Source organism: Microchirus variegatus, assembly GCF_963457635.1.
Source record: "Microchirus variegatus genome assembly, chromosome: 9".
NCBI lineage: Eukaryota > Metazoa > Chordata > Actinopteri > Pleuronectiformes > Soleidae > Microchirus > Microchirus variegatus.
The window spans coordinates 26394188-26406387 of NC_139810.1; positions in this window are offsets into that span (position 1 = coordinate 26394188).

Consider the following 12200-nt stretch of genomic DNA (forward strand, 5'->3'; position numbering starts at 1 on the left):
CAGGATGCCCCTGCTGGTCACTTTGTGTGTTTTAAAGTTTGTTGAGGGCCACCTGAGGTCAACTTCACAATTAACAAAAGCAGAAATCATAACTTAACAGGACTGAAGTAAGTTTTGAATGCTCAATCTGTGTGAATTACACTATTTGAAAAAAAAAAAATGTGAATCTATAGATACTGCAGGTTTTCGTAGATCAGTACATTATAAATATTTAAAGGTCCAGTGTGTAATAATTACTGACTTCATGATGAGACTGCTCACCCATTCTTTACCAAAGTGTGTCAGGGAACTACAGTGGCCTTCACATATTTAATGTTCTTGATTTGCATAGTAAGCTTGCACTTCAAACACCGTTTGTTTAGGCTGCTGTAGAAATACGGCAAAGCAAGATGAAGGAAGTGTTTTGCCTTAAGTTTTTAGAAAAATAGCAGTTGGGGTTGCTTGAACACCACAGTACAGAGAAAGAGGTCTTAAGAGTGACACACATCCGTTAGGACTGCAGATGCTGGTAAATGCTGCCAGATCTGAATGGAGATCATTATCACCCTCATGATGCTCCTGGATTTTCCGTCACCCTGAGTCTGCATTTCTGGCAACACACTACACTGTTTCCAGTCTAATTTTACATATTTATTTCATGTGGTGTTCCACAGGGATCCATTTTGAGTCTACTTCTTTTCTCTCTCTACATGCTGCCCATGTAACTCGATTACACAAATCGTCCAAGATATTTTGTTGGCTCATGATATTCTTCGGTTAAATGGAGACTCTCTCCTTGTATAAACTTGCCATCTACATGAGACGAGACTCTCAGAACATGAGCGTCACATTTGAAGACAATCAAAGCTTCAGCAGGCAAATCATTTCAGTTTTAAGATCAAATCTCTTCCAACTCCAAACCATCTCCAAGATGAAGCATTTCATATCACCCTCTGATGTCATTCATCATTCTAATATCATCCAGGCAGGCTGGACTGCAACTCCCGCTACGTGGCATTGCTCAGGCCATTAGTTGTAAACAAAAGATTTTGTTAACCATTTCAAATCTTAACCCTCTGTCAGGGACAGATCCACTTTTTTTTTTTCTTTATTTTTATATCAACATCTGTTTTCTTGTCTTTGTGAAGCACTTTTGTGCAAACCCTGATATCTATTTTAACTTAGGTCGTGTATGACTTGATTTGTTTGTTCACAAATGTGAAGCATGTGTCAGTTTAAATCTGAAGAAAATCTTGCTCGTCCTACTCCCTATTTTTGTTTGCACTAGTCCATTTCAACATTTCACCTATTTTGGATTAAAAGCACAAAGAACGTTGTCACAGTGAGAGGGGGGGGGGGTGGGCATCGTCAGAGGACATCACGAGGATCAGCACAAGGCAAGCAGAGAATCTGACCCTCGGGGACTGGGGAGGTTTATCAGTTTTGTGAGTCTTGGAGCCAGCTGGGTGGACTCATCATATGAGCATGACTGATGTGTGACTGTGTTGGCTAAGAGGCATTAATATGCTGGGTAATATTGGGTATGCTATAAAAGCTCATATTTTCCTAAAGTGCATGAATTTGAGAAGACCCGGTGGCTCAGTTGTCACAGATCCCAATATTAGTCTTGCTTGTGGCCTTATTTACCCTCTCCTATCACTCTCTCCAAGGTGCCATCTTTCCTCTATTCTGAGGCACGTCATAAAACCATAGGCAGAATAAAATTTGATAGAAATAAGATTGGTTTTCCAATAAACTGCAGTAAAAATCAAGTTTTTGTGGATGTACTCTTTATTATTTATAGGCAGTCTGCTATTAGTTTAAAACCTTGTGACCAAAGCTTTTCACCATCTCACCCAGCTGAAGAGGTTATGGATTTACTTGTCTCTATGTGCTGTTTTGGTCATTTGTTTATTGAATTAAGTGCGTTCGATCCTCAGCTAAGCTAGTCTACATGCTGATGTGTACCTGGGCGAGACACTTGATGGTGTGAAACGGAAGTGTAAAGCTCTTGTGAGCGGTCATCGAGCATCAAGACGAGAAAAACGCTATATATATATATGTATATAAATACAGACCTTTTATCATTTGAGCAAAAAGCATTGAACTGATTTGTAACAGATTTCTCAGTCAATAAGCAAAAAAACCCAGTCATATTTAGGACTGTTCTGTTTTCAACTGCATGACTTTCTAATTATTGACAATTGAGAGGAAGCTGAAAATGTAATGACACACTGTAAATACAGTTCAGTTTGGGGCAATATAATCAAAGATAATCAAATCTGTTTCAGATAAAGAAGACTCTCTGTTTTCTTTTTCATTAGTGAGACTGGGGGGGGTTGAAAGTGCAGGTTTTCCTGACATTGGAGTCTATGATGATTCGATCGATAAGAGTGGTGGAAACAGTGAGAAATTCCTCTGTCTCTGTGCAACAACACTGCTTCTCAGCTCAGTCTGGTGGGCTCTTCTCCTCTCTTGTCATCCTGTTGACCTACCCATCTATCGGCACTCCTGCATCTAATTTCCTCTTCTGTTTCCTGCCATTTTCCGCGTGCATGACGTGTCCTGAGAGGCAGGCCGTCCATCTGCCCTGCGTGTCCAGGAGTGTGTCGACAGACCCAGAGATGACCCTTAAGCATAAACATGGAAGATGTATTTATATTCAACCTTAACCCCGCAGCCTGTGCTATTTCAATGGCCTGCCGTCCATGTGCGTTACACAAGACCGTGTGAAACGGGACAGACCTGGCCGAGAGTTTCCGCATTATGATGGCGGAGCAGAACCAGAATCCACTTTCTCACCAAAGGGAAACTCTGTGGAAAGAGAATCACAGGAAGACATGAGTGTAACACAACAGCCAGACATCTAGCAAAAAATACTCTGGAGAGCTGATCCCTGTGAAGAGCACACCGGTCTGGGGTAGCTCAAATCACTGGAAATTCAAAACACTGCAGGCTGTAAACATTCGAGTAAAGAAACTCGATCCTCAGCCACCAAGAAACCTAAAGAAAACAAACCAGATAAAACAAACAAACAAAGGCAACTGTCGGGACATGATGACATCAATGTTATCTTGATACCAGCGGTGACAGGTCCCGCTGCGGGGAACAGACTGCCAGAGGAGTCGGAAGCAAACAGGAAATTTAACAGAGGCCTCAATAATGTCTTTTGTTATTACATCATGTTCCGAGAGACTCAAAGAATGCTTCTGTATGACCACGAGCTTCAAAATATTGTTGGACATGTGCTGCAGGAGTAAACACAACATTTGAATATTGTGTAGATAATCTTGTGTGGAGTCACCGAAATTCCCCCCTCTGATTCGTTTAGTTCCGATATGCATGACGTGCTTAGTTAAATGAGAGGGCTGCGTTGTTAAACTGCATTGCCAAAATCCTGCCTTTCCTTCTCTCTCTCCGCCCCCCCCCCACCCCCTTAAATCGCCTTCATTCTCTCCTTTGACTTGATCCCTTACAGATGTTCTTCTTTAGCACTCCCCTTTGGTGGAAGCCTACTCCTATTGTTCATGAAATCAGTCCCATGTCACAGAGCCGCCACAGCCCAATGTGCACAACAGGCATGAACTGTGTTTCAGACTTTCACGAACACTCGGTCTTGAAGGCATAAGATCGAATACCCGCAGCAACGCGATGAAAACAATCAACCTAGCGACCAAAATCCAAGCTCATGTTAACAAAATAGATGTTGTCTGCTCAAACACATAACCCAAATCCCCCACACTTTCCTCCTGACTCTCCTTCTGTCTCTTCACAATTTTGTCCTCTCTGTCCCAGGCTTCCTCTTTTTTGAAAAGGGCAAACTCTACAGGCCTGTTACTATCCCTAATTGGCTCTGATTGGGTGACTCTGCAGACATCTTGAAGTGATTTATTCTCAAGGTTGAGAGGGTGGTGTCGGCTGGTCATGCTTTAAGTCTCTGAGGTATTCACTCACAACTCCTGGAGGATTTGAACCTACGATCAGGCTTTCATTGATTGCATCTATTCTCTTCTATGCATGTTGATGCACAGGGTAGCCCATGCAGAGGTGGAGACCATCACATTTAGTACTACTTTAGTACTTTTTTTTTTGCTATTTCACAATCACAATCCAATAAAGCAATCCTTTATTAGGCTTTACTGTCCAAGTTATGCAACTACTCGTTGCATGAGTTGTTTTGGCCTCAGTGGAGGCTTACAGCAATAACGTAACATACAAACATACGTTTTTAATTTGCTCGGGTATCCATTAGAACCATCATTTTTTTCGTATAAAATGACACAGGAGCTTCGGTGTCCTGAAAGTACAACTGCGTGTGTTCTGGGAGCACATGGCCAGATAAGGTCTGCAGGATTAATTAATTAGCGTGCAGGCTGCCCAGATGGCTCTCATTACATGCATCTCTTCAATTCATCTCTGGAGTACGTTCACATACAGACAAACCGTCAGCGGCAACAGGGGTCTTTCAGTACAACACTTGGTAATTCAAGCCATTTGCAGCCTTTGTTGCCAAAGACTGTATCAACTAATGTTACAGTTTCTTGGGAATCTAATAAAATCTACAAAAGGATCAAGCAAAATTGTTAAACATATTTTATAACTATTTTTCCACAGATATAAGGTTTCAGGAACTTTTTTTTTTTCCCCTATTGTTCAAACAATAAATAATAGCCTTCTAATACAGCTGTATAAAGTGGGTTTGGGCTTCTTTTGGGCGGTGTGTTTTACATTTTACAAGGAAAATCTGTCCACAACATGATTTCACATGTAAACCATGAGATGGCGCTGTAAGACCAGGGTTTGAAAAGAAAAAAAACATTCCATGTCCATCACAAAAGGAAAATTGTTTCCTGAATGACTCAACTCTGCCCTCTTGCGGCAATAGTAGAGACTACAAATCTGTTATTATTTCTCAATGCTTGCCATAGAAAACATGGTGTTGATTGTTGTAAAGCTATGCTGTAAAGCTATAAACATGTCATGTCTCAAAGTCAAAATGAGAGAAAAAAATATGAGAGCAGCTCAGATGCGTGTATAAAAAAAGGAGAAGAGTAAACTTAGGTGTTGCAAAAAAAAAAAAAACAACAGTCATACAAAATAGGATCAGACAACCTCCAGATTTTATGATAGAGACCTTTTCTTTCAGTAACGCGCCAACATAAAACCTTTTTCGGGGCTATGGCGGTGAGTGGATGAGAGCCTGTGTATGTTTTGAAGCGAGGAGCTGCACACCTCACCGCGCTCCTTCTCTGAAGTCTTGCTCTGGGCTCGTCAGGAGACGCTCAGGTCCTGCACATCAAATATTAATTTCACAGAAACTCCTAAGCCTTGAATAATTCTCAAAGAAGTGTGCCGAAAGCAAAGCCTTGCTATCCCAGGCACGTTTCTATCTGGACAATGGATTCAAGGGAGCACGGGAAGAAAGAAAGAAAGAAAGAAGAAGAAGTGTGTGTGTGTGTGTGTGTGGGGGGGGGGGGGCGTGGGCAAGATAGAGAGGCAGCAAGACGGTGAGAATGAATTGGATCTATTGTATTGGCCTTGTAACAGATGGGTTGCTTTAAGAGGTATCATTTGATGTATCGTGTGCAACAGGCAATATTTATTGTCAGCAGATTATATTTACAAGTGAAAAAAACATGTAAAATAATAATAATAAAGATCTTTTTGATAATGACTGATGTATATTCTCTATTGATTGCGTTTACTCGGCTCTAATTAAAAAAAAAAAATATATATACATATATACACACACACGCAGTATATAAAAACCTACTTTCATTTTGCTGAACTGGCCAGGCATTTTTGTCACTCCATGTGCTAACCACCATCACCTGATCTCATCTGATCTGACCCCGCTCTCATCCAATGCCTTTATTACAACCACAATTACACGATACCGGATGGATGATCTCACACTCATTACCCCTCCATATCCAAAGGCCCTGACTGAACGACTCTGTCCCCTCTGGTGAGCATGTGGCAGGTGCTGTGCCGACTTGGCCCCCGCCCTGGTCCTCAGCCCTGGTGTGCTGATAAGAGCTCAGCGTGGAAAATCAGGCACCGGTGCTCTGGCCTTTCAGAAGCAAGCCGGAGAAAATGAGCCATGAAGGAAATCGGTGGTGATTATCTTTATTATCAGCCGGGGGAGTAACCGTGGAAACGGCGACCTGTGGGGGTAAGAGAGCAATGCGCAACCTGTTCCAGCAGCCTGCCGATTGGCCCATACAAGTTCCACTGGTAATTAACATCTGCATATATGCAAATGAATGCTCTAGCTGGGGAAATTTGGCAGGCATTTCTCACCTGCACTCTGCACCTGAAAGCAACAGCGTAGTCAAGTTTGTGTCACTCTGTGTGTGTGTGTGTGTGTGTACACATGATGCACAAAATCACACCAAATCAAATGATTTATAGAGGTTGACTCTGAAGATCTCTGAAAAGAAATTGGGGAACCCGGTGGCCACAAAATGAATAATACACAAAACGTCTCGTCTTAAATCAGCAATTATTAAATAACACTTCAGGTCAGTTTCCCACATCTTCATTTTCTGCCCGCACTGCAGTGCTCATATATATATTAAATAGCAATAACGTATATAGTAGTTCTGTGCTGAAAAAAAAAAAAATCAATACAGCAGAATATTGTCAGGAACACTTTGCCAATGCAAGTATTGATTCAGATTTTACTCAATCGATTCAGCCACCTAAAGCGCAATGTGGTATAAAGCCAATGGGTGGCAGCAGAGGTCAGTTGACACGTTCATTGGCAGCTGTCGTAATAAATTCTGCGTCGATAGGATACGGTCATTTTTAAAAATAATAAAAATAAGTGAGTATCGCAATATGCATTGTACCGTGGCCTCTCTATCATGGTAAGTATCATATCATGAGGATGAAAAAAAACTCAATCAAATGATTAATTAAAATAAAAATTAACCAGTTCATCCGTCTTCTTGCTATTGTCCCAGTGCCTTTGGATAGCTGAAAAATACTTAAACATGCACTTTTTGTTAGCAAGCACAGTTGGTAGGGGTGGACTGGGGGCCACTGGGTCGAATGGATGCCACCCACCTCTACGTTTTTTTTTTGTTGCGCTGTGCTAAAAGAGATAAGGTCACACAACAGGACGCTGACAGCGGTCCTGCTGGGAGTGCATTATTAGCATCTCAGGGAGCAGGGACGAGTCTCATCCACAGAAAGACACTGATTGTCAGCCACTCTTGTCAATGGAGACTCTGGCAGTGTCGCCACAAATGTCAGCGGGAAACGTCTCACACATCTACGCATGGTTAGACACTGCAGATACTGTTTTACATGCACGGATTATCTAGATTATCTGCTGCAATCTATCATGTCTTCTTTTAGACGAGTGCAAAGGAAACAACCAAAATACAGATACGGGTGTTCTTCTTTCTTCTTCTCGCTTTAGGGGTCGCCACAGTAACCCATCCTGTTCTCGTACAGATTTTTAATTACAATACAGATATTTTGTTCGTATCTGCGTAAACATTGGCTGTTTTCCCAAAATATTTTTTTTTCGCCACATAGTCTTGGCTAGAAATCTTCACTTCAGTAGCAACCATGTAACCATGGCAGATATTGATTTTTCCTTTATAGCTGTTGTAGCAGTCGTCAACGATGTATCAAGTGGTAGAGATATTCAAAAACACATTTCACTCTGTAAAAAGGCTCTGTGCCAAGAAAATGAAATACATATTTTGATCCTGCTTCATCCAATGTTCAGATTATTTCCAGAAAAATGAAAATACCGTTTCATTAAAATGTCCTTCAGTGCCTCATTTTCATTTTCATATGACATGTGCAGTATGTAATTTAGGTTTCCATAATGGCCAGCATTCTGGGTTGTGCCTTTTTTCATGCGTGTGTGCGCGTGCATACGTGTGACGTGTGTGCATGTGCGACATGTCTCTGCGAGTGTGCGATTAACACATGCTCCTGAATGACTCTCTAACCTGTGAATTATGCAGAGCACCCACAGACGTAGCCAGCGTGAGTTGTGCTGTGGAGTTCTAATGAGAGAGCGGCTAGCAGGCGCCAGGCGAGAGAGGCTGCAGAGCACGCTGTGAGTGACAGCTCCAACAGCAGGGAGCCACACTATAAATAGAGCCCGTTCCGAGCGCTCATGACACCTGGATTCACATTCATTTGCAATTTTGTCCAGCCAACATCCACCATCTTTTACTTGTGCTTTGCTTAGCTTGAGCACTGCGTCCTGTATCTTATCTTGCATCAGCAGCATTTCTCTTTTCTGTCACACCCTACTGCTCAGATGGTCACCTGTGTTAAATTACATCACCCCTGCTTTCTCAATCATTTCATCCACTACCTCCAGAAAATTCAATTTAAACGCCACGTTAAAGCTCCATTGTGTAGCTCGTATCCCCCCCCGAGGCGAGGTTCCAAACGCACTGAGTAGGTACGATGCGTGACTTCGCCAGACTGCCGGACACTGATTGGCCCGAGTGCGGTCACAGGAAGAGACGTGCGACATAAGAATCGAGCTGAACAGTGCCAACCTGTAGATCTGTTAAAAAGACTCAACAATCCTAAAAAAACGTGGGTCAATCTCCAGCAATTACCAAAGAAACGTCTAAAATCTCAATATTTAACGGCGTATTTAGCAACAACACTGCTGATTAGTCTCCCAGACTCCGTACAGGAATCTTGGAGCTACACGGTGCCGGAACAGCAGCAGCTGTGTTGTGTTTGACACAGACGAGTCAAACATAACACAGTTGTTTCGGAAGTGCTTGATTTGCTTTGTGTATGTGAATCATCGTATATTCACTTTCGCAAGGGGCCAAAAATTGTGATCAAGATTAAAATACAATAGTATTAAAAGTCCATGTTTATTTTAAGCACTATAATGAAAAAAATGTCTTTCTGCTATTTGGTGTTTTCCCACCAAGTGTATGAAGCCATCTTTCTCTACTCGCGATGTGTGCTTCTTTCGACGCACTTCTTCGGTCTTGACGATAAATGCGTCACTCGTGCAGCGAGGGAGTGACACCACAGACGTAAAAAAAACATTTAAAAAAGCTATACTCAAGATCGGTCATTCCCAGAGAGCGGTAAGGTACCACAGATGTCAGCAGAATATTTCTAGCACATGGGCAATATGAAGGTACGCTTTAATTATCAAAACATACTCAGGCCATTACATACTTGATTTATCGTGATACAAAATATACAGTAATCATTATTATCATTTTGAAAATATCAGTCAATATGACTCTTAGCTATTCTAGTATAAAAACTGATATTTAGTGGGGGTTTTTTTTATTTAGTCTTGAGAATGAAGTACAGGAGATCTAGACTAGATTAATGGAGCATGACGGGTGTTTTTGTTTGAGGACAATTTGAGTCTATAAATATAATGAGCGCTTGTCAGCTACAAATGAACAACTCTCCAAATGCAGCTACAGTAAAAAATAACAAACAAAAAAAAGAAGAAGCTAATAATCGCTGACATGGTTAAATAGTGACAGGGTTGACTCACAAATCCCTGATGATGTTGAAAAAACAAGTTAATTGTGGTTTTTAACTTCTCACGTGACATCTCGGGGGGAAAACATTCACAGCTATGTGTTTTTGTGTTTGCTCTAAGGATAAACATTATGTAAATCTATACTGAACATGTATTATATTGATGTTGCTATCAAATGAAAAACAAAAGCCATCAAGAATGAGAAACACAGAGGTCCAACTTTTTGAAATAAATATGACCATTCTCTGAAATGGAGATGAAATCACCCCTGGTATCCTCCTGTAGCCAAAACACATTAATTATTTCAGAATCTGTCTTGTAATCCAGGCTGAGAATCCTACCCTGAACGAATGGGATGTCAGCTTTACTACTTGTAAAGGCATTACAGGGCGTTAAATCCCACGTGAATTTGAATTGGTCCCAGCAGTACAGGATTAGAGGCAGCGGGGATTAGACCTTCCCCAAAGGAAATACAGCAGGGGGGGGGGGGGGGGCAACCAAGGGACTCAAGATATAGAATACCGCTTAATGTACTGATGGCACCAGGAAGTTGAGCAGCGATGTTTCCATCAGTACTCAATCTCAGTAAACACTTCGGGTTGCACGGGGGGGGGGGGGGAACCCCTGTGAATTTCAATAAACTTTCCACTGGAACTTTCATTCAGGAACTTTGAAAATACTCCAAATAGGAAAATCAAGAATGTGCAGGAAATTTTGGATAATTTAAGGAAACTGTGGCATATTATACATTCATTGATTGATTCATTCATCATCTACCACTTTGTCCTCAACGTGAGGGTTGAGTTATCTACTTCTGCAAAAGTTAGATATATGAGATGATATAATATAATCCGATTGTAAACATGTCTTAGATGCATGCTCCACCTGCCTCATTGTTTTGGTAGTGCTGGTAGTGTTGCAGTGCTTCTACTCTGCTTCTTTCCACTGTTTACTCTCTGACAGAAATATAAACAGGTGGATCCAAATGGTGGACAGTTATAAGAAAGTATGGGCACATCTACTTGTGCACCAGTGGTCGTCCACACTCATCCCCAGTGGAATCACTGACCTCAGGGCCATTTCATTCCAGCTAAACTAACTGAGCCAAACCTCCAGTGGCACTAATGTGATTGCAGCGCCTGAGGTAGTGTAGAGAAGCAGAGTCCAGTCTGAACTAATGGACTTGCATGAAGACAAATGAGCACAATTCAGCATGTTACAACAGTGTGCGATTGTATTAGCTGCTGGCCAGGAAGTGAGTGGGAAACGGAGACTCTCAGGATGAACTCTGAGCTACAGTATGCAGGTGAAGAGAGAGAGGACAGTCACGAACCAGTCATTTCAAAAGGAACCTGGAAGATATTTCCAATCCTTTTACTTATTCAGTCATTCATTTTTCCATCCATTTACGCTCCACATGAGGGTCACTGGTGCCAATCCCAGCTGACATAGGGTGAAAGGCGGGGTACAGGTCGCCAGTCCATCACAGGACCACATAGAGACAAACAACCATCCACACTCCCACACAAAAACCTACGGTCAATGTATATCTGCAGTATACCTCTGAGCCACATGAGGGGGCTGATTTATTTTCTACCACAGTCATAGCTTCCGCCATAATAATCCATATGATTCAGCAGACAGCAACAAGAAATGGATGTTAGGCTCATTATCAAAGGCTCAGCTAAAGAAAATACTACAGCTGTGTATGTGAGGTAGACCAACAGGAAGATAGAGGGTAACTACAGTTGGACAATATGGCTCAGTCAATTTTTATTTATTATTAATATTACAATAATTTGAAATAATAACGACATATCCTTGTGTGTGCATGTCACAAACACACTGCGTTTGAAACACAAAATCACTTTTCCCCCAGATTTGTGAAATATTTATAATATATATTCAAAGTTTATTTTTTGTTTTTTTCTTCTCTTTAAAGACGTTTAAAACTACAACTAACTGGTTTACACAACTTTAACTCAGGGGCAAAACGCATACTTAAGTTAATGAAACTACTGTCCAGGCTGCACGGTATTAAAAGTGCTACAATCAAGTGCAAAGTGAGATTGTCTGTTTTTTCTTAAATCATATAAAGTCGAAAGAGAGAATAAGAAAAAGCCGATATACGTGTTCTCTTCTTGTCCACGAGACTGGGATGCAATACTTAAAAGCAAGCAGGACCCCATTAGACAATTGCAGGGTGTGCGTAATATTAAAATGCACAATGCCTCAACAATGAACTATCTTGTTCACTTTGCCCACATTCATTTAATAGTCTCATTTACAAAGTGTGTATCAGCTTTAAATAATACATGCTTAAAATTATCTTTTGAAAAAATCTGGATAAAAAGATGTCTGTTCACTTGTCAGAAACAATATATTATGCACAAATTCCCTTGAGCCATGATTTATTTTAAGAATTAGGTCACAATGTTTTAGTTATTTTTTTTCCATTATTTAAAATGTGGACCCCCACTTTAAAAAGTTTGGGAGGCCCTGTGATAGGAGTTTGAGAATGTGCAAAACATTCACTTTGGGACAGAGGTTTTTAAAATGTAATGTACTCCTCCATGAACATTTTTCAGAGGCCCAAACAAACCTTAAATCATAACTCTAATCATTACGGGATCAAGTATTCCAAGTATAATTGGGACTTTGAAATTAACTTCTGTAAGTAATCGGGCAAATATCTAAAGGCACATGATTAGTT